The sequence below is a fragment of the Schistocerca serialis genome, chromosome 8 (assembly GCF_023864345.2).
Source record: "Schistocerca serialis cubense isolate TAMUIC-IGC-003099 chromosome 8, iqSchSeri2.2, whole genome shotgun sequence".
Classification (NCBI taxonomy): domain Eukaryota; kingdom Metazoa; phylum Arthropoda; class Insecta; order Orthoptera; family Acrididae; genus Schistocerca; species Schistocerca serialis.
Window position 1 is genome coordinate 309,759,855 of NC_064645.1, and position 23,245 is coordinate 309,783,099.

Genomic DNA, 23,245 nt, shown 5'->3' on the forward strand with positions numbered 1-23,245 from the left:
TTGTTCTCATCTGACTCGACAACAAACCAACGCCGACAACGATAGCTCAGGTATACATGCCAACGTCGCAAGCAGCAGATGAAGAAATACAGAACGGATAATTTAGTTTTCAGAGGGAGATGAGAATTTGGTATTCATGGGCGATTGAGACATTGTTGTAGGAAAACGGTAAAACAAATTTTTACGGGAAAATATGGGCTTGGCAGTGGGAACAAGAGAGGAGAGACGTGTTTAAAGTTCCCTGCGATAAGGAACACAAGAATATGAAATGCAGTTGACGCGGAGTGGACATCACGAAAAAGGGCAGTCACAGATGTTGGACAGTCAAACATAGGTATAAGGATAGTCACTAGGAGGAACCCTTTGGTAAGAGATCAAATACTTCAATTGATCGACTACAGGAGGAAATGCTTCCAGGGAAATTTAGCAATATAGCTATATAAATTCTTTTGGAATGATACAAATACAAAATGCAGGGCAGCAAAGGCGCAATGGTTTAGAAAAAGATGTGAAGAAATCGAAAATGATCGTCTGGAGCACTGACGCATCTTATAGAAAAGTCAAATGGCTCTGAGCACGATAGGACTTAACTTCTGTGGTCATCAGTCCCCTAGAACTTAGAACTACTTAAACCTAACTAACCTAAGGACATCACATACATCCATGCTCGAGGCAGGATTCGAACCTGCGACCGTAGCTGTCGCGCGGTTCGAGACTGTAGCGCCTAGAACCTCTCGGCCACCCCGGCAGGCATAGAAAAGTCAATCAAACTTCTGTGATACTAAGAGAGAGGGTGGAACCTCTAAGAAGAAAATGGGAATTCTTCTGTTAAACGTAGAAGAGAGAACGGATCGGTGCGAGGAGTACACTGAAGTACTCCGTGAGTGGAATGAATTGTCCGATGGCACGCCATCAGAAGAAATTTCAGTAATGTGGAAGACAGAGGAGACTCCGTATTAGAGTCAGCATTTAAAAGAACTCTGTAATATTTGATATCAAATAAGGCAGAACCTATAACGTACTATTGGAATCTCTAATATCTTTGGGGGAAGTGGCAACCAAACGACTATTCAAGTTGATGTGTAGAATCAATGAGACTGCTGTGCACCATCAGACTTTCGGAAAAATATCATCCATTCAATTTCAAAGATAGCAAGGACAAATGAGTGCGAAAACTATCGCTCAATCAACCTAACAGCTCATCCATCCAAACTGCTAACGAGAATAATAGACAGTAGAATGGAAAAGAAAATAGACGATCTGTCATGAGACGATCAGTTTGTCCTTAGGAAAGGTAACGTGTGATTCCTGAAGAGGAGCAGCAGCCTTTTCAGTAGTTGCAGGGGCTACAGTCCGGATGATTGACTGACCTGGCCTTGTAACACTATACAAAACAGCCTTGCTGTGCTGGTACTGTGAGCGGCTGAAAGCAAGGGGAAACTACAGTCGTAATTTTTCCCGAGGGCATGCAGCTCTACTGTATGGTTAAATGATGCTGGCGTTCTCTTGGGTAAAATATTCCGGAGGTAAAATACTCCTCCATTCGAATCTCTGGGTGGGGGCTACTCAGAAGGACGTCGTTATCAAGAGAAACAAAACTGGCGTTTTACGGATCGGAGCGTGAAATTTCATATGCCTTAGTTGGGCAGTTAGGTTAGAAAATTTAGAAAGGGAAATCGATAGGTTAAAGTTACATAGAGTGGGTATTAGTGAAGTTTGGTGGCAGGAGGAACAAGACTTCTGATCAGGTGAATACAGGTTTACAAACACAAATTCAAACAGGGGTAACGGAGGAGTAGGTTTAATAATGAATAAAAAAAAAATTGGAGCGCAGGTAAGCTACTACAAACAGCATACTGAAAGCATTGTTGTAGCCAAGATAGACACGAAATCCACGCCTACCACAGTGATACAAGTTTAAATGCCAACTAGCTCCGCAGATGAAGAAGAGATTGAAGAAATGTATGATGAGATAAAATAAATTATTCAGATAATGAAGGGAGCCGAAAATTTAATAGTAATTCGATAGTAGCAAAAGGAAAAGAAGGAAACGTAGTAGGTGAATATGGAATGGGGGTAAGGAATGAAAGAGGATGCCGCCTGGTAGAACTTTGTACAGAGCAAAAGTTAATCATAGCTGACACTTGGTTCAAGGATCGTGAAAGGAGTTTGTATACGTGGAAAAGGCCTGCAGACACTGGAAGGTTGCGGATATATTTTATAATGGTAAGACATAGATTTAAGAACAAGGTTTTAAATTTTTAGACATTTCCAGGGGCAGATGTGGACTCTGGCCACAATCTATTGGTTATGAACAGTAGATTATAACTGAAGAAACTGCAAGAAGGTGAGAATTTAAAGGGATGGGACCTGAATAAACTGAAAGAATCAGAGGTTGTAGAGAGTTTCAGAGAGAGAATTAGTGAATGATTGACAAGAACAGGGGAATGAAATACAGTGGATGAAGAATGGGTACCTTTGAGAGATGAAATAGTGAAGGTAGCAGATGATTAAGTAGGTATAAAGACGAGGGATAGTAGAAATCGTTGGGCAACAGGAGAGATATTGAATTTAATTGATGAAAGGAGAAAATATAAAAATGCAGTAAAAGAAGCAGGCAAAAAGGAATACAAACGTCTCAAAAATGTTATCGATAGGAAGTGAAAAATTTCTAAGCAGATATGACCAGAGGACAAATGTAAGGATGCAGAAGCATATATCACTAGAGATAAGATAAATACTGCCTGCAGGAAAATTAAGGAGGAGTATGGAGAAAAGAGTACCACTTGTATGAATATCAAGAGCTCAGATGGAAAACCAGTTCTAAGCAAAGAAGGGAAAGAAGAAAGGAGTATATAGAGGGTCTATACAAGGGGATGTACTTGTGGATAATATTATGGAAATGGAAGAGGATGTAGATGAAGATGAAATGGGAGATAATATACTGCGTAAAGAGTTTGACAGAGCACTGAAAGACTTAAGTCGAAACAGGGCCCCATTAGTAGACAACGTTACATTAGAACTACTGGCAGCCTTGGGAGAGCCAACCCTGAAACAATTCCACTATCTGGTGAGCAAGATGTATGGAAACAGGCGAAATACCCTCAAACTTCAAGAAGAATATAATAATTCCAGTCTCAAAGAAATCAGGGGCTACATTTGTGAAAATTGCAGAACTATCAGTTTAATAAGTCACAGATGCAAAATACTAACACGAACTCTTTACAGACGAATGGAAAAACTGGTACCAGCTGACCTCTGGGAAGATCAGTTTGGATTCTGTAGAAATGTTGGAACACCTGAGGTAATACAGATCCTAAGATTACGGGAAGACAAACCTATGTTTCTAACGTTTCTAGACTTAGAGAAAGCTTTTGACAATGTTGATTGGAATACTCTCTTTCAACTTCTGAAGGTGTCAGGGGTCAATTACAGGGAGCGAAAGGCTATTAAAAATTTGTACAGAAACCAGATGGCAGTTATAAGAGTCGAGGGGCACGAAAGGGAAGTAGAAGCTGAGGAGGGAATGAGGCAGGATTGTAGCCTACTTCTGATGTTATTTAATCTTTATATTAAGCAAGCAATATAGGAAACAGAAGAAAAATTCGTAGTAGCAATTAAAGTCCATGGAGAAGATAAAAAAACTTTAAGGTTTGCCGATGAGAGTGTAATCCTGTCAGAGACAGCTAAGGACCTGGAAGAACAATTGAACGGAATGGGCCGTGTCTTGAAAGGAGGATATGAGATGAACATTAAGAAAAGCAAAACGAGAATAACGGAATATAGTCGAATTAAATCAGGTGATGGTGGTGAGGGAATTACATTAGGAAATGAAACACTTAAAGTAGTAGATGGATTTTGCTATTTGGGGAGCAAAATAACTGATGATGGTCGAAGTAGAGAGGATATTAAATGTAGAATGGCAATGGCAAGGAAAGCGTTTCTGAAGAAGAGAAATTTGTTAACATCGACTATAGATTTAAGGCTCAGGATGACTTTTCTGAAAGTATTTGTACGGAGTGTAGCCATGTATGGGAGTGAAATGTGTTGCTACAGAGGAATGCTGAAGATTAGATGGGTAGATCACATAACTAATGAGGAGGTATTGAACAGAATTGAGGAGTTGAGGAATTTGTGGCACAACTTGACTAGAAAGACGGTTCGGTTGGAAGGACATGTCCTGAGGCACCAAGGTATCATCTATTTAGTATTGGAAGGCAGCGCAGAGGCTAAAAATAGTAGAGGGAGATCAAGAGATGAATACACCAGTCAGCCTCAGAAGGTTGTAGGTTGTAGTAGGTACTGGGAGATGAAGAGGCTTGCACAGGATAGAGTAGCATGGAGAGCTACATCAAACCAGTCTCTGGACTGAATTCCACAAGAACAACGACAACAAGACAAGGAATGACGAGGTTCTCCGTGGAATCGGTGAAGAGAGAAACATATGGAAAACACTGACAAGAGAAAGGGACAGGATGATAGGACATGTGTTAAAATATCATGGAATAAACTTTATCACTAGAGGGAGCTGTAGAAGATACCTGTATTCATTTATGCCATTATTTAAAATGTTACTACTACATCTGTGTCTGATAGATCTTAAAGAATGGTACTAAAGAAGAATAGGTTTTATTGCTTAATTTTCATATTTATTTCAGTTCTTTGATAGTTTCGAAATTTTAAAATAATAATCCTAAAATGTATAACTATTCATCCTAAAAGCGTAAAGTTTGTTACTGAGTAGTTTCATACTCAATTGGACTTACGGAAAATTCTGAAGTATTCTGCCATGCAGACAGATGTGTTGCAATCAGAGCAATACCAGCTTCTTTGTTACTTGTTTACTGCAAGTTTTGCCAGTAAGTTGCTTCGTCTTCTCTATATGGACCTTGGAAATCCGTGTTGGATGCTACTTCGTCTTAATGGTCACCGGAAAAAAGACGATATTAAAGCGAGTAAAACAGAACTAGATTGTAATTACAGTATCATTATTTGTAGCAACAATATTAGCAGCTTACCCGAATATGTTTTATCTTCAGACTGTTCTCACTTGCATTTATCTCCCTCCAATCCAGAATCACCGAATTATTCCTCTGGAGCTTCCAAAATTACTTTCTCACTCAATGAACGTGCCGTATTTGTAGCTGAATTACAGGAGCTGCAAAACCTAACGAGTACACTCGCAGAAATCGTGACAAGACGAGCCACTCATTGGTTCGATCAGTTCAGACATCTCTTACGTTTGATATTGTTTATTTAGAATTAATTCTAGAAACTGACAGAAGAAGACCGCACCTATCAAGTGACAGGTAACAAGACGTCCGTAAGCTGTTCTTACACAAAATGAGTTTAGTTTCTGAGCAAGAGATGCCTCACGCGTTGAAAAAATTGCGGCCCCACGTATACTGGGGTGCAGAGTTTTGAACACACCGTTGTTGTCATTTAAACATGGTCTCCGTTACCAAAGTGCTGATGTACGTCGTTAATGTGTTGAATACCTGCACATTTTCCATATTTGAGGACCAGTAAGCTAAAGAAGTCCGCCCCTCGTGGTCTCGCGGTAGCGTTCTCGCTTCCCGAGCACGGGGTCCCGGGTTAGATTCCCGGCGGGGTCAGGAATTTTTCCTGCCTCGAGATGACTGGGTGTTGTTGTGTCGTCTTCATCATCATCATTCATTCCCATTACGGTCGGAGGAAGGCAACGGCAAACCACCTCCATTAGGACCTTGCCTAGTAAGGTGGTGCGGGTCTCCCGCATCGTTCCCCCACGCTCTGTAAAGAAGCATGGGACTTCATTTCATTTCATTTCAAGATAAAGAAAGGAATATTATTTTCTACGATCACTTTATAGGAATTGTCGTAAAATTGAATTATTAATTAATTTCATTGTCCAGAAACCAGTGATGTTATTTAAACAAACGATATAATTTTTTAATCGTTTCCACCTGTAATAGAAGTTACAATTTCCATTTATAATTTTCACCATTAGTAATCCATAATTTGTCACACACTTGTACTGCATATTTTCCATTAATATTTAGTTTTTAGCTCGCTCCTATTCTTCAAACTCCTATATTTTCTTTTGTAAATTCACGTCGTGGAAGTATTATAAGTCGAAAGACGTACTTCTGATGTTTAGCATTTCTCATAACTAAATATCTTCTTCATGTACATTTAACCAGTTGACAGGAATTCCACATTAAGCCGCCCAGATAGCTGTCTATGTTAAAGCGCCGCTTCTGGGATGTTGAAATACACCGAGTCCGGATGAAGTTCTCCCTTTGGATTAACAAGATCGGTCCGTTCGCCGGCCAGCCTGGTTGTGATATTTAAGCGCTACCCCATATTCCCCCAGTTGAATACTTGGCTAGTACCCAAGTCCCGCTTCAGTTACATGATTCGCAGATATTTAGAAAACTTTCCCTAACTTTCAGACGAATAATACTGTAAGCAGTAGGTGGGTTACACAACTCCGACCTGGGCGATTAATAGGATGGCGGCAGGAAGGGTATTTGGCCACCTCTTAAAGTACCCTGCCAAATGGTTGCGTTGACGAGGGACAAATTCAAATGATAAAGAAAGAAGAAGATCAAAAATCCACATTGAATAGAACAGAAAATGGTAAAGAGGATAGAAACTGCCATCCAGTGAATATTCCTACCGTCCATAAGACACTTTATTTTGCTATCACCAACGATATACAGAGGTTGACCAAGTATTTTATCTATTTGTTTATTAAATAGGTAATAAAATGCTTAACTCGTTCCATAAGAGTGAATCACATGTTGATTCTGATTAAAGTCCAGTTTCCTATCGTTGTAAAAGACGCTGCTCAGACTGTCGTCAAAAGTGACCAGAATATCGTCTAAGAAAGGGGAAACGTTATGGACGCCGCTGTAACATAAATAGGTTCGGCTACGTATGGCGTATGAATCGCAATACGAAGTCTGTGGTGTAAGTTGCACATTAAAACAACTGTACTATGCAATGTGCATGAAGCCACAAGTCTGGCATTCAACAGTTCAGGCTCTGTTAGGTAAGCCCATCCACCACAGCAAGGCCGTACCACACCGGATGGGAAAAACTGGTTTTTAACTATCCTGATGCCAAAAACCGCTTAAATAGCAACAAAGAAATCGTTTCTTAACTATCCTGAGCCCAAAGATCGCGTAAAAGGAACAATGAAATCTGTTTTTAACTGTCTTGAGACTCGCACGAGGTATCTATAATATGCTGTCCAACGTTTTGTAGCCGGCAGGAGTGGCCGTGCGGTTCTAGGTGCTACAGTCTGGAGCCGAGCGACCGCTACGGTCGCAGGTTCGAATCCTGCCTCGGGCATGGATGTGTGTGATGTCCTTAGGTTAGTTAGGTTTAATTAGTTCTGAGTTCTAGGCGACTGATGACCTCAGATGTTAAGTCGCATAGTGCTCAGAGCCATTTGAACCAACGTTTTGTACCACAAGCTGAAACTGAGAAACAAAATGTTCCACAACAGATCGGACAGTCTCTGGAGTTACGTTCAGAATGCGTTAGGCAATGCGCGCCTTCAGTTCTGCTACGTTCGTAATCGAAGCACTGAACATAGCATCTTTCAGACAACCCCATGGCCAGAAGTCACACGTGTTTAGACCAGGTGATCTGGACGGCCAGGCTCTAGGAAACTGCTGGCCGATAATTCTAGCGTTTCCAAAATGACTCTGCAGGAGCTGCTTCAATGACTGTGAAATGTGCGCCTTGCATAAAATTAAGCTTCCCACCAATCCAAGCTGTTGAAGGGCTGGAACGGCGTTGCTGCATAAAAAATTTGCATAGTGTTTACATGTGACGGTACAAGTAACGAGATCCCGCAGCACCCATCTCGTCGAAAAAAAATATGGTCCTACAATAAACGACGCCGTCAAACCGCGCGGCACGGATTCCTTTTCCAGAATGGAGTGGTACGGTTGATGTGCGAGTGGAAATGGAAATGGGCTTCTTCTGTGCAGGGAATACTCCATGGTCATTCATTATCCACTTTCACGCAAGCAAGAAATTCTAGAGTGAACGTTTATCTTACTGGCGAGTGAGCATGAAGCAACTCCTGAACATGGATAATTTTGTGTTGGTAGGAACGCAGGATGTTTTATAGAATTTTAGCATCGTGCTCCCAGGCATGTTCAAAGTTCAGGCTTTTCCTTATACACTTCATGTTGGCACGTCACCACTCAACTGCTCCTGTAATGCTGTGGCCACACTTCTGCTGACGTCGGATCAGTTGTTTTCCTCCTTGTGCCACACTGCACTTTAAAAGTACCTGTGTTTTCGAATTTCGTGATCATTTTCTCCAGACCCTTGGAAGACATCGAAGCAACGCTCTTTTCCATTCGCTGGATGTCAGGAACTTCCACAGAGCTACTGGCGCACAGACACCATTCTTGTAAGAGAACTTCACCAGTAGCGCAAACTCAGGAACAACCAAGAACCATCCAGTGGTAATATTTCGGTTAAATTTTTCTATTTCCATGATGTTTCGCCCTTCTTCGACAATATTCGGTTCGAGTTTGAAGTCTTTCTGAATAGTGGTTTGTTTTTTACAACGTTTTGAAAGTGGAACTTTAATTATATTCAGATTGTACATTCGAGAGGGCCAAAAGTAAACTGACTACATTTTCAAAGACACCCGTGACACTCATTAATCATTCATTTATTTCATCAGAGCCTCATAATTACCTCCGAAACTATGGTAGAGCTTCAGGCTTGTTGCTGCGTCAGAATCCGTTGACCAGCTGTGTGTTGTATCCGATGACCCAATATACTCGCAATGCGCGAAGAATAGCCGTCTTGGACCACCAGATCTACGCGACGTAAATGTAGTAACTACAAAAAGTAAATAAATAAAAAATACAATTTGTAGTTTACAAGCAGCACTAATACGAAATTATATGTAGCATCACACGCGTGTATGTGGCAAAATTACCTGTGATACAACTTATGTATCACCACACAGTGTTCTGAAGTACTACTTATATTCATGTCAACGTGTAATGTATATAGCGTGCGGAATCTCAGATCTCCAAGCATTGTAGCAACACAGGGGAGTTACTCTGCTGTGTGCAGTCGTTGATTAAGCAGTGCAGACACGCCAGATACGACCTTGTAGCGTAAATCCAATTAGTATGCAAACAATATCGCGCTTATGTCATCGCAGAGGAATAGAGTGTAGGAAGTCTCTAGCAGAAGTTTCAGAGCAGTACCTGCATACACGGATTATCTGAAAAGCAGTGTTCTATCTCTCGTTTCGTGAATTTCGTCTCACAGATCGAATCAGCAGCAGCAACTCATAGCTTGTCTGTTTCTGATGGAATGATACGCAGCTAATCTGCCTGAACCCAAGAAGTAATTCAGACTGTCACCGCGAGTGTGTTTGTAGCTTGAAGTAATACACTCTGAAAAAAACGATGACGACTCACCACCGCGAAGAAGTTATTGGATTGGGTAGGAGATCGGTAGATGTACAGGCAAACAAATGATTACGATTTCAGAAAAATTACAAGATTTATTCAGGAGAAACAGCTTTACTGATTGAGCAAATACAGGGTGGCGCACGAAATGTGTTACCAATTGTGTCTTTCACAATTTACGACGCATTTTAGATATCCCGCTGGGATTTCTACAGCAGTAGAAGCAGAGCTTGGAGAAATAAATGAGTTACGAAATGGCGTGTAATTCACGATACTGCCGCTAGGAGACTAGTAAGCAGCAATGGCTGAAATGGAAGACTGACGACACAGCAACGATCGGCAATTGTGTTACTTTTTCATGAAACGAAAAGCCTTGTTGTGACTCAGAGCGGTTTTCGACAACAGTTTAACACACGATGGGTCCCTTGCAAGAAGACCATCCACAGGTTGTACGATAAATTTGTAGAGGAAGGAACAGTATTGGAAGCGAAGCGACCTCGGTCTAAGCCTGTTTGTTCGCCAGAGAATATTGAAGCGGTACGAGTTGCTGTACAGAGAACTCCCGGGAAATCGTGTAGAAAGGCAGCAGTGTAACTGGAAATATCCAGACGATCCGTTCAACGCATTCTTAAAAGTGACCTCCAAATGGACCCATACAAGATGACCTGTGCACCGAAGTTCACTGAAGAACACAAGCAGCAGAGACTACTGTTTGCTCAGTGGGCGGAGGATAGGGAAGAAACTCTCAACAACGTTTGGTTTTCAGACGAGCCGCATTTTCATTTAGACGGTGTGGTTAACAAACAAAATGTACGCTTTTGGGCCACCGAAAACCCACAAGTGCTTCATGAACGACAACTTTATGCTCCGAGGATTACAGCGTGGGAAGCAATTTCCAGTCACGGTCTTATTGAACCCTTTATCTTCGAAGAAACAGTGAACAGCGAGCGTTATTTGAGCATGCTTCACAATAGCTTCATTCCACAGCTTCTTGCTACTGCCTTGCCCTTCAACACGCAGTGGTTCATGCAAGATGGAGCAAGGCCACGTACTACATACACTGTGTTGGAGTTCTTACACGAGCATTTCCACATGCGGATCATTTCACTCAGGTTTCCAGGTCGCTTCCCCCAATAGTCCAGACCTCAATCCATGTGACTTTTTTCTTTGGGGGTACCTAAAGGAAAAAATTTTCCCGAAACGTCCACGTGATTTAATGGAGCTCAGAAGACTTATTCTTTAAGCTTGCAGTGAAATTACGGAAGACATGTGCCGTAGGGTAATCACTAACTTCAGTGTTCGTTTGAAGGAAGTTAGGAAACGAAATGGCGGACATATTGAGCATGCGCTGAGTTACAACAAATCTCCATGGACGGCTCTTCATTGTAGTATATGTTCCTTTCACATTTTATTGTTGTATTGACAATAAAGTTTATATTCAAAAACAAAATGGTAACACATTTCGTGCGCCAGCCTGTAATTAGCTTGTTCGTCCACCTGTGGCCACTATGTGGCTTGGTGGAGTCGTTCGATTACCTCCTGAGGCATATGGCACCAAATTCTAGCCAACTGGTGGTCTAGATCGTCAAAACCCCTATCTGTCTGGAGGGTCCTGCCCATAATATTCCAAACGTTCTCAACTGGATAGATATCCGGCGACCTTGTTGGGTAGGATAGAGTGAAGCGTAAGTACTGGTTAGCTTGAAATGAACGGCAATAAAACGGGGAGTAGAACATCGTTGACGTACCAGTATCAGCAAGCGTGCTCCGATGACAACCAAAGGGGCTTGCTATGAAAAGAAATAGCCCACCAGCCCGTCACTCCTAGTTATCGGGCCCTGTGGAGAGCGACAGTCAACTTGGTTCTCTGTCCAGAGCGTCTCCAGACATGTCCTCCCTGGACATTGGGGCTCATTATCGAAGACAATCCTACTTCAGTGAAAGAGATTTCAGGCCGAAGGCATGTCTGGACTTGTATTTCACACGGTGAGAGTTTCACTGCTTGTCTTCGTGCCTGTCAAACCTAACTAGGTTGGCAAAGTCACCGGATCTTTCCCCAGTTGAGAACGTTTGGAGCATTATGGGCAGTGCGCTCCACCCAGCTAAGGATTTTGACTGTTAGCTCATAATTTGGACAGAATTTGGCACGATATCCCTGAGGAGGACACCCAGCAACTCTATCAATCAATCAGTCCCAAGCTGAATAACTGCTTGTATAAAGGCCATTGGTAGACCAACGCGTTATTCCTCTATTAGTGAATCTGTTTCTCTGGAATAAATAATACAATTTTTCTAAAATTGTAATGGTCTGTTTACATCCCATTCGGATAATTTCTCAGTAATGAGTGGTTCTTTATTTGTATATTCGGTGAAGGCTTGATATTAACGCGCTGAGCAGTCCCCATTAGCTTTTCCCTTATTCTCAAATAACATAATACCTTTAGTGCAGCATTGTCCTATAAATGACGCGTTAACAATAATTTACGGGTTTAGCGAAGCATATCTTTTTATACACTGAAGTGCCAAAAATACTGATTTAGGCATGCGAATTCAAATACAGAGATATGTAAACTGGCAGAATATGGTGCTGCCGGCAACGCCTATGTAAGACAACAAGTGTCTCGCGAGGTTGTTAGATCGGTTACTGCTGCGACAAGGGCAGGCTATCAAGATTTAAGTGCTTTTGAACGTCGTGTTGCAGTCGGCGCACGAGCAATGGTCACAGCATCTCCGATGTAGCGATGAAGTGGAGATTTTACCGTATGACCATTTTACGAGTGTACCGTGAATATCTGGAATCCGGTAAAACATCAGATTCCGACGTCACTGCGGCAGGAAAAGATCCTGCAAGAATGGGACCAACGACGTCTGAAGAGAATCGTTCAACGTGACAGAAGTGCAACCCTTCCTCAAACTGCTGCAGATTTCAGTGCTGAACTATCAACAAGTGTCAGCGTGCGAACCATTCAACGAAACATCGTCGATATGGGCCTTCAGAGTCGAAGGCCCACTCGTAAACCCCCGATGATTGAACGACACAAAGCTTTACCCCTTTCCTGGGTCCATCATCACCGACATGATAACTGGAAACATGTTGCCTGGTCGGACGAGTCTCGGTTCAAATTGTTTCGATCGGATGGACATATATGGGTATGGAGACAACTTTATGGACCCTGCATGACTGGAGGGGACTGTTCAAGCTGGTTTAGGCTCTGTAATGATGTGGGGCGAGTGTAGTTAGAGTGATACGGTAACCTTATTCGTCTAACTACGTGTCTGACAGGTGACACTATGTAAGCAGCATGTCAGATCACCTGCATCCATTCATGCCCATTGTGAATTCCGACGGATTTTCACAATTCCAGTAGTACAATATGACACTTTCCACGTCCAGAATTACTACAGAGTGGCTCCAGGAACAGTCGTCTGAGTTTAAACACTTCCACTGGCCACCAAACTCCCCAGACATGAACATTACAGAGCATATCCTGGATGACTTGCAACGTGCTGCTCAGAAGAGATCTCCACCCCCTCGTAGTCTTACGAATTATGGACAGCCCTACGGGATTCATGGTGGCAATCCCTCCAGCACTACTTCTGACATTAGTCGCGTTCGTGCCACTTCTGCGTGCTCACTGGGGCCCTGTATCATATTAGGCAGATGTACCAGTTTCTCTGAGTCTTCAGTGTAGTATATGAGGTTATCTAAATATCTTTTCCTGAAGTTCGTTTCCAGTCTCATATTGTTTCCATTTATACAATTCAAGGACCTACAGCAGTACTAAAAATTTCTAGAAACAACGCGTGAACTGGAAGGAGGAGACTGCACACTACTTAATACCTCCCCATATAGGAAATAACTGTAAGAAACAAAACTATTCTGCTCCTAGTTGTGTAACCAACGCCTCACAAAAGAAGAAAGATGTTACCTAACAATAAAAGAAAGTTAGAGGAAGATATAGCAAGGTTTCATATTTTTCAAGCAGCGACAGATCTGAAGCAGAACGTCCAATAGTTGACGCGGACAGTGATACTGATATAGACGCAGACACAACAGTCGATTTTTGTGTGTTTTGATAAGAAAAAATGAATGGATGATGTTGTTATGGACACAGACACAATGGACGATTTCCGTATAGTGTGCTGAGAAAAATGTTGGGATGAATATGTTAGGCTCGCAGACAGAATTGACGATGTCGTATATTTTGATAAGAAAATAATTGGACGCAATGGACGACTATTGTGTTTTTTAACATGAAAAATACTCCGACGTGTTCAAAAAGTAGGTAAGTACGGTAAGGGACTTTCCTTGTTTCGACTGGATCCAAAATTTCGTGGTCCAATCAGTGCTCAATCAAAGAAATGCTTCTTTTTGTCCCAATATTTATCCGTAACTAACCTTTAATTAATTGCTTACTGACATACATAACATAAATACATGAACGCTCTAGGTACCAGTGTACAGTGTGACAGAAATTAATCATTGATAGATAGTAAGCATGAGCTTACTTACATGTAATAGTTCTTTGACATTTTATTACTTTTACCTAAAAGGTGGTCGAAACCTGTAAGTCCAAGATTATGTAAATGGAAGAGGATCATAGGCTACTTATGTCGAGTTAACAGGATGTTAATATTTCAATCTTGAGGACAAGGGTGTAAAAACACGTCTATGTAAACTGCTTAATTTGCATAACAATCTGTGCCTCTGAAGCAGATGCGCAGCCTTAGAAAACGGCATAAGACCATCAACTGAGTTCTCACAGTGGCGTTTACCACAGCTTACAGTTCGTCAGTGCCTGTCGAAAATGTAGCATTACTCATTATAGGAAACTGTAGATGTGTGGTGTGGCACCATGTTGTACCTGGAAAGCCGAATGAATGCAAAGAGAAAAATGCCTCAGCTGGTCTCATCCATATCTGTAGACATTTATCGCTGTGTGTAGAAACTTCCTAGAAACTGGACTGTTGATGCCACAGATTAGATAACACTGGAGTAGATGTACTTTTTACCCTATAGAACCATAGTGAAGAAACGTAAAAGATGTAGAACACGAGGTAGTATACAGTTACAAAAAAAGACATGCTGATGTTCCTTCCAAAGACCCCAACTGAAATGGATATCTTGAGGTCAATAAATCAGTAAGTCTTAAACAGGCTTTCGTAACTAACGTTTAATTAATTACTTGCTGACATACATAACAAAAATACATATACGCTCTAAGTACCATTGTACAGTGTGACAGAAATTAATGATTGATAGATAGTAAGCATGAGCTTGCTTACATGTAATAGTTTTTTGACATTTTATTACTGTTACCTAAAAGGTGGTCGAAACCTGTAAGTCCAAGATTATGTAAATGGAAGAGGATCATAGGCTACTTATTTCGAGTTAACACGATGTTAATATTTCAATCTTGAGGACAAGTTCGTAAAAACACGTCTATGTAAACTGCTTAATTTGCATAATTATCTGTGTCACTGAAGCAGATGCACTGTGCGGCTGGTCCCGGCGGAGGTTCGAGTCCACCCTCGGACATGGGTGTGTGTGTTTGTCCTTAGGATAATTTAGGTTAAGTAGTGTGTAAGCTTAGGGACTGATGACCTTAGCAGTTAAGTCCCATAAAATTTCACATACATTTGAATTTTTGAAGCAGATGAGCAGCCTTAGAAAACGGCATAAGACTATCAACTGAGTTTTCACAGTGGCGTTTACCACAGCTTACAGTTCGTCACTGCCTGTCGAAAATGTAGCATTACTCATTATGGGAAACTGTATATGTGTGATGTGGCAGCATGTTGTACCTGGAAAGCCGAATGAATACAAAGAGAAAAATGCCTCAGTTGGTCTCATCCCTATTTGAAGACATTTATCGCTGTGTATAGAAACTTCCTAGAAACTGGACTGTTCAAGCCACGGATTAGTTAACACTGGAGTAGATGTACTCTTTACACTATAGAAATATAGTGAGGAAACGTTAATGATGTAGAACACGAGGTAATATACAGTTACAAAAAAAAGACATGCTGATGTTCCTTCCAAAGACCCCAACTGAAATGGATATCTTGGGGTCAATAAATCAATAAGTCTTAAACATGCTTTCATCAATTTGTCACAAAATATGTAAATGCTCAATTCACTTCGGTCACTTGATAATTCTGAGGCATAAATCAGGCATCATCAAAGAGAAAATCAGTTTGTAACACTTATTAATATTGATCACATTATTGTACTGAAGATGTCAGATTTTACGTAATATGATATTTGGTAATATTAATAACTAATTCAGATCAATCGGTCTTAGTAAGAAACTCGTCAGAGCAATATGTGGGGTGACGGGATAATTTATGTAGCTTCCAGATTATGTCTTAATATTTTGTCCATAAATACAATGAGAATCTGAAAACCTGGAAATAAGTAACCTGAGAATAGTCTTTAAGGTGTTGCATGTAGTTTGAATTCATGTTGCTGGAATTTCCAGCCCTCCATAGCTGAAATAAAATACTTGCTTGGTAATTTGAGGATCTGAGGAAATAGATAGTACAGAAATTATTCAACCACTGTTCCAAGGAAAAATGCATACACTTTATATAAATTCCTTCTATTTCTCATGCAGGAATTATTAATACTTCACATAAATTCTATTCTTTCCCCAGCATCTGACACAGCTCAGTTCGAAACCCTATTCAAAGTTCCATTAACTACACTTTTCGTCTATATTACGGTAAACATTCACTGGACTAGTTAGAGATAGTTTTGCTTGCCTCCAGGTAAAAACACTAATGCTCCCCTCACCACGCGGTTTCTGAATGCGGACGTCACACAAACGCTCGCGAAACCGAAACTGTGAACGCAAATAACTGCCTGCTCTCACGTGAAGGTTCAATTTTCTACAAAGCAAATCATGTATGACCCTAGTCTCTATCTCAGGATAACTTTTCTCCGCGTATTGCCGTCTGAGGCTCGGGGTCATGGTTGCTGCTACCGTCACAACCGAACACAAACTGATCGAATACCAACTGCACACTCACAAGAACTGTATTCTCGATGCTCTCGTGGGGTCGCTTATGTATTTACAGTACGGATTGCAAACGGAACACTCGCTTTTAGATTGTCATTACATCGAACTCTGTGATTGAACAGCACCTTCTTGCAACATTAAACTTCAAATAATTCCCTGAATTGGGTTTACACCTATTTGCTGATTTGTTTTTAGATTAATGTATTAAGAATATTTTCCTTAAATTTTGGTTCTATTTTGCAGTACATGCGGCTTCTATAATTTTTCAGGTGAACTTGGGACAGTCATTGTCCTCCAAACTGCAGGTCAAAGTTTCGATAGCATATTAATTCCATTGAGACGTGGTACAGCTTCCTCATTTTATAGCTGAAATATCTAAATCCCAACTTACTGTATATCTAATGCATAGACAATTTGAGACATTTTGCTATAGTCTGCTCCGAAATTAACAATTCCGTGAAAAATTTGAAAAATATTAAACATAACGCTACAGAATCGCATTCACTATCACAATTTCAACTTCGTGGCCCTAAATTTCGGTGCATCTATAATTTTATAAAACATCGTTATTGTGGAAACTGTTGCTCTGATTACGTTCAAACTGTGGATCACTTACTTCTACATGTTTATTAACCGTTTTAGTAGGATTTTACATTATTTGAAATTGTTAAAATTTTTTGTGTGCTGGAGTGTAATGGAGAAACTGGTACAAGCCGAACCGGGGGAAGATCAGTTTGAATTCTGTAGAAATGTTGGAATACGCGGGGCAATACTGACCCTACAACTTATCTTGGAAGATAGATTAGGGAAAGGTAAACCTACGTTTCTAGCATTTGTAGAGTAGAGAAAGCATTTGACAATGTTGACTGGAATACTCTTTCGAATTCAGAAGGTGGACGGAGTAAAATACAGGGGCCGAAAGGCTATTTACAATTTGTACAGAAACCAGATGGCAGTTATAAGAGTCGAGGGTCACGAAAGGGAAGCAGTGGTTGAGAAAGGAGTGAGACAGGGTTCTAGCCTATCCCCGATGTGTATTGAGCAAGCAGTAAAAGAAACAGAAGAAAAATTTTGAGTAGGAATTACATCTACATCTGCGTGATTACTCTGCTATTCACAATAAAGTGCCTGGCAGAGGGTTCAATGAACCACCTCCAATCTGTCCCTCTACAGTTCTACTCTTGAACGGCGCGCTGGAAAAACGAGCTCTTAAATATTTCTGTGCGAGCCCTGATTTCTCTTATTTTATCGTGATGATCATTTCTCCCTATGTAGGTGGGTGCCAACAGAATGGTTTCCCGAGCGTAGGAGAAAACTGGCGATTGAAATTTCATGAGAAGATCCCGTCGCAATGAAAAATGCCTTTGTTTTAATGATTGCCACTCCAATTCATTTCTGTGGCAGATAATACGAAACGAGCTGCCCTTCTTTGTATTTTTTCGATGTCATCCGTCAGTCCCACCTGAAGTGGATCCCACACCGCACAGCAATACTCCAGAATAGGGCGTACAAGCGTGGTGTAAGCAGTCCCTTTAGTAGTAGACATGTTGCACCTTTTAAGTGTTCTGCCAATGAATCGCAGTCTTTGTTTTGCTCTACCCACAACATTATCTATGTGATCGTTCCAGTTCAGGTCATTTGTAATTTTAATCCCTAACAATTTAGTTGAATTTACAGCTTTAAGATTTGTGTAACTTATCGCGTAATCGAAATTTAGCCGGTTTCTTTTCGTTCTCATGTGAATAACTTCACAATTTTATTTATTCAGGGTCAACTGAGTCTTTTCTCACCAACAGATATCTTATCTAAATCATTTTGCAATTCGTTTTGGTCATGTGATGACTTCACAAAACCGCAAATGACAGCATCATCTGCAAACAACGTAAAAGGGCTACTCAGATTGTCTCCTATGTCGTTAACATAGATCAGGAACAATAAGGGCCTACAACACTTCCTTTGGGAACGCCTGATATTTCTTTTGTTTTAATCGATGACTTTCCGTCTGTTACTACGAACTGTGACCTTTCTGACAGGAAATCACGAATCCAGTTGCACAACTGAGGCGATATTCCATAAGCACACAGTTTGGTTAGGAATGGTATCTAAAGCCTTCTGGAAATCTAAAAACATGGAATCAATTTGACATCTCCTGTTGGTAGCACTTATTACTCCATGAGTATAAAGAGCTAGTTGTGTGTCACAAGAACTATGTCTTCTGAATCTGTGCTGGCTATGTGTCAGTAAATTGTTTTCTTAGTGGTAACTCATAATGTTCGAACACAGTATATGTACCAAAATCCTATTGCAAGTTGACGTTATTGATATGGGCCTGTAATTCAGCGGATTACTCCTATTTCTCTTTTTGGATATTGGTGTGACTTGAGCAATTTTCCAGTTTTGAGGTACGGAACTTTCTGTGGGCGAGCGGTTGTACATACTTGCTAAATATGGAGCTCTTGTATCAGCATTCTCTGAACGGAACCTGACTGGTATACCATCTGGACCGGAGGCCCTGCCTTTATTAAGTGATTCAAGATGCTTTGCTACACCAAGGATATCTACTTCTATATTTCTCACCTCCTTGATTGAAATTCAAGAATATTTACTTCGTCTCGTTTGGTGAAGGAGTTTCGGAAAACCGTGTTTAATAACTCTTCTTTAGTGGCACTATCATCAGTGACTTCACGGTTGCTATGGCGCAGTGAAGATATTGATTGCGTCTTGCCACCGGTGTGCTTTATGTGTGATCAGAATCTCTTTGGGCTCTCCGCCAGATTCCGAGACAGAGTTTCGTTGCGGAAATTATTAAAAGAATCTCGCATTGAAGGACGCGCTGTATTTCGAACTTAAACAAAACTTTGCTAATTTTGGGGATTTTGCTTTCTTTTAAATTTGGCACGCTTTTTTCGTTGCTTCTGCAACAGCGATCTGACCAGTTTTGTACACCACGGGGGGTCAGTACCATCACTTATTAATTTATGTGGTATATATTTCTCAGTCGATACTATCTCTTTGAAATCATTCCACATCTTTTCTACGCTTACGTGATCAGATCGGAAGGAGTGAAGGCTGCCTCTTAGAAAGGCGTTAAGACCATTTTTATCAGCTTTTTTAAATAGATGTACTTTGTGTTTCTTCTTGATGGTTGTGGGTGTTACTTTATTTAGCCTAGCAGCAACTGCCTTGTGGTCGGTTATCTCTGTATTCGTCATGATACTCCCTACTAGTAGAGGGTTATTTGTTGCTGAGAGATCGAGTATGCCATTGCAACCATTTATTCTTCGGCGGGCTCATGAACTAATTGTGCAAAATAATTTTCTGAGATAGCATTCAGCACAATTTCGGATGACGTTTTATGCATGCCGCCGGCTTTAAACGTATAATTTCTCCAGCATATCGAGGGTAGACTGAAGTCCCCATCGACTGTAATTGTATGAGTGGGGTACCTATTCGAAATGAGACTCAAGATTTCTTTGAACCGTTTTGCAACAGTTGTAATCCATGAAGAAGAAATAAAAACTTTGAGGTTTGTCGATGACATTAGAATTCTGTCAGAGACAGGAAAGGACCTGGAAGAGCAGTGGAACGGAATGGACAGTGTCTTGAAAGGAGGATACAAGATGATCATGAACAAATGTAAAACGAGGGTAATGGAATGTAGACAGTTAAAGTAGTAGATGAGTTTTGCTATTTGGAGTGCAAAATAACTGATGATAGTCGAAGTAGAGAGGATATAAAATGTAGACTGGCAATGGCAAGAAAAGCGTTTCTGAAGAAGAGGAATTTATTGACATCGAGTATACATCTAAGTGTCAAGAAGTCTTTTCTCAAAGTGTGGTTCAAATGGCTTTGAGCACTATGGAACTTAACATCTGAGGTCATCAGTCCCCTAGAACTTAGAACTACTTAAACCTAACTAACCTTAGGAGGTGACACACATCCATGCCCGAGGCAGGATTCGAACCTGCGACCGCAGCGGTCGCCCAGTTCCAGTCTGAAGCGGCTAGAACCACTCGGTCTTAGTTGGTTAGATCATGTATCTAATGGGGAGTTACTGAATAGAATTGGGGAGAAGACGGATTTGTGGCACAACTTAACTAGAAGGGATCAGTTGGTAAGACACATTCTGAGATGTCGAGGGATCACCAGTTTAGTTCTGGAGGGAAGCGGAGAGGGTAAAAACCGTAGAGGGAGACCTAGAGATGAATACACTGAGCAGATTCAGAAGGATGTAGGTAGCAGTAGTTACTCGGAGATGAAGCAACATGCACAGAATAGAGTAGCATGGAGAGCTGCATCAAATCAATCTCTGGACTGAAGACCACAACAACAACAACAACAACAACAGTGTAACCTCAAGCGTCTCTCATGGACAGGCAGTGCGCCCACCTGACCAAGCCGTAGTAAAGAGTGGATTGCGTGATGTGTGTGGGTCGGGGGGGGGGGGGGGGGGGGAAGGGAAGGTTGGAGGGTGGAGGCGGAGACGGGCGAGAATGGAGTAAGTTACGCTCTCGCCGGCACCCACTGCTAACTTGCACCTGCTGCTAGCTATCCGGTGCGTTCCTCCACAAACAGGCCACTAATAAATCTCTTACCCTCATCTCTTTACCAGTAGTTAAACTACACACACGTAACTAAGAATTTTCAGCTATTCACGGTGTATTCTTGCGAAGGTATTGCTCCTACAGCAGACGTCGAATGATTTGTATTGAAACGCATAGGAGGAGATTTGTTAAGAACCGTCGATTGAATTGTCTTTTTAAAATTCGAACAAAAGTGGATAGGATGAGCAACTTGGGTTATTAAATTATTTTCCATCACAATTGTGATAATACTCTTCTGGCCATTAAAATTGCTAGACCTCGAAGATGACATGCTACAGACGCTGAATTTAACCGACAGGAAGAAGATGCTGTGATATGCAAATGATTAACTTTCTAGAGCATTCACACAAGGTTGGCGCCGGTGGCGACACCTACAACATGCTAACATGAGGAAAGTTTCCAACCAATTTCTCATACACAAACAGCAGTTGACCGGCGTTGCCTGGTGAAACATTGTTGTGATGCCTCGTGTAAGGAGGAGAAATGCGTACCATCACGTTTCCGACTTGCTGCTCGCATTTGTCGAGATACAATGACTGCTAGCAGAATATGGAATCGGTGGGTTCAGGAGGGTAATACGGAACGCCGTGCTGGATCCCAACGGGCTCGTATCACTAGCAGTCGAGATGACAGGTATCTTATTCGCGTGGCTGTAACAGATCGTGCAGCCACGCCTCGATCCCTGAGTCAACAGATGGGGACGTTTGCAAGACAACAACCATCTGCACGAACAGTTCGACGATGTTTGCAGCAGCATGGACTATCAGCTCGGAGACCATGGCTGAGGTTACCCTCGACGCTACATCACAGACAGGAGTGACTGTGATGTACTCAACGACGAACCTGGGCGCACGAATGGCAAAACGTCATTTTTTCAGATGAATCCATGTTCTGTTTACAGCATCATGATGGACGCATACGTGTTTGGCGACATCGAGGTGAACGCACATGGGAAGTGTGTATTCGTCATCGCCATACTGGCGTATCACCCGGCGTGATGGGCCGGCCAGTGTGGCCGAGCGATTCTAGGCGCTTCAGTCTGGAACCTCGCTGCTGCTACGGTCGCAGGTTCGAATCCTGCCTCGGACATGGATGTGTGTGACGTCCTTAGGTTAGTTAGGTTCAAGTAGTTCTAAGTTCTAGGGGACTGATGACCTCAGATGTTAAGTCCCATAGTGCTCAGAGCCATTTGAACCATCTGAACCGGCGTGATGGTATGGGGTACGATTGGTTACACGTCTCGGTCACCTCTTGTTCACATTGCGGCACTTTGAAAAGTGGACGTTACGTTTCAGATGTGTTACGACTCGTGGCTCTACCCTTCATTCGATCCCTGCGAAACCCTACATTTCAACAGGATAATGCACGACCGAATGTTGCAGGTCCTGTACGGGCCTTTCTGGATACAGAAAATGGGCTGCCCTGGCCGGCACATTCTACAGATCTCTCACCAAGTGGAAACGTCTGGTCAATGGTCAATGGTGGCCGAGCAACTGGCTCGTCACAATACGCCAGTGACTACTCTTGATGAACGGTGGTGTCGTGTTGAAGCTGCATGGGCAGCTGTACCTGTACACGCCATCCAAGCTCTGTTTGACTCAATGCTCAGGCGTATCAAGGCCGTTATTACGGCCAGAGGGGGTTGTTCTGGTTACTGAGTTCTTCGGATCTATGCACCCAAATTGCGTGAAAATGTAATCACATGTCAGTCCTAGTATAATATATTTGTCCAATGAATACCCGTTTATTATCTGTAGCAATATTAATGGCCAGTAGTGTAGTTGTTTCTCTGTGGTTGCTAGTTTCAGACCATAACGTCCATTTTACAAACATGGCTTCCGTTGTGTTCGATTGGAAAGAAATCACATTGTATGTTCATGCGAAGTTTATGATGATGATGTTTGATTTGTGGGGCGCTCAACTGCGTGGTCTTCAGCACCCGTACAAAGCACCAATTTTTCCCCAGTTTAATTTTTTTTTCCATAGACAAATCGAGCCACTGTCATGAATGTTGGATCGTCTTTTATTATTTTGTATCTAAGTAATGATAAGTGGTGAGGAATAATGACTACTTGGTTACTCACAAGTACATTGGTGGAAACACTATGATTACATTTACCTTCAAGGTAATGGTTTGAAAATGGACGTGATAATCGGAAACGAGCCACCACAAAGAAAT